Below are 1,384 nucleotides of genomic sequence, written 5' to 3'. Positions count from 1 at the left end.
GTGTATTTTTGAGTGATGGTGGAACATACACACACATACAAACATACATCTGATTTTATATATATATGTGTGTGTGTATCTTCTATAAATATATATATATATATATATATATATATATATCTCAAATATGCTGTATATGTCTGCATTATTTATTTCTATGACATCCCATTCCCCTGTCAAATATTTATTAAGCTGTAAATCATTCCAACCCCGAACATGATTTCCTATACAGATTTGTGAAATACTTTACAATGACCTCTATTAATCTGAAACCTCTCACAACAATTAAAAAAAAATTAAATATTAACATGCACACCACATACCTGTGTTATTTTCCCAATGTATTTATAAGTGGCTTTTCAATACAGTTTACATTACAATATTTATGTTTTGCATTTGTATATTTGTAAATTAAATTCATCTTGGTTAATGTAAAAAGAGGTTGTTTTCCTTCGGTATGAATAATAAAAGAATTACTTTTATCGGGGTTGCAGAATGGATTCACAAGATTCTTAGGGATGTTTTTTTTTATAGTTATGGCATAAAGATACAATCGAAACAGAAAATACTGTAAACCGTCTCTCAATTTACTTTAAAAAATATGCAATGATATTTAGTTGCATACAAAGTATACAATGTCCAAGTATAACACTTGAAGTTATTTATTACCTCTGACAAGGATCACTTACCTACCCCTTGCAAATGGTTTTATATGCTTTTCTATTCCCATGAGGAAATGTTTGAGGGAATATCTGATTCTCTGTTTTATAAACAGAGTCTTACTTTCATTTTTTTTCGGAACAGAGAGTGGATCCATGAATGTACTAAATAAAAAGTCCCCTATTTTACTGATTTTATTTAGTTCAGTGTTGCTTTAAAGAAAAATAATTCTCTGTGTATGTGGTGGTTTCAAAAGCACAGCACACACAATGCAAATGCAGATACAGACAGTGACACAGGAGGAAGAGAGGAGGAGAAGGAGCTGGGAAAAGTTGCCTTGAGACTTAGCTCTGTGGAGGTCGTTGGCCACTTTAGTAAGGGCTGGTTCGGTGGAATGGGCAGCTCGGAAGCCAAACTGGAGAGGGTCAAGGAGAGGTTTGCTGCTCAGGTAATCGGTGAGTCTTTTGAAGACAAGGCACTCAAGGATTTTGGAACGATATGGGAGAAGGGAGATGGGACGGTAGCTAGAAGGTAAGGAGGAGTCTAGTGAGGGTTTTTTCAGGATAGGGAGAATTATGGCATGTTTGAAGGCAGAGGGGTAAATACCAGTAGAGGGGAAAAGGTTGAATAGTTGGGTTAGGGCGAGGGCCAGGGTGGAGGAGTGGGCATGGAGTAGATCAGAGGGAATTGGCTCAAGCGGAACCAAACTGGGGAGGGTCAAGGA

This window comes from Pyxicephalus adspersus, chromosome 4 (genome assembly GCF_032062135.1).
Source record: "Pyxicephalus adspersus chromosome 4, UCB_Pads_2.0, whole genome shotgun sequence".
In the NCBI taxonomy this organism is placed as follows: domain Eukaryota; kingdom Metazoa; phylum Chordata; class Amphibia; order Anura; family Pyxicephalidae; genus Pyxicephalus; species Pyxicephalus adspersus.
The sequence above is the reverse complement of the archived record's forward strand: the minus strand, read 5'-3'. Positions refer to the sequence as shown.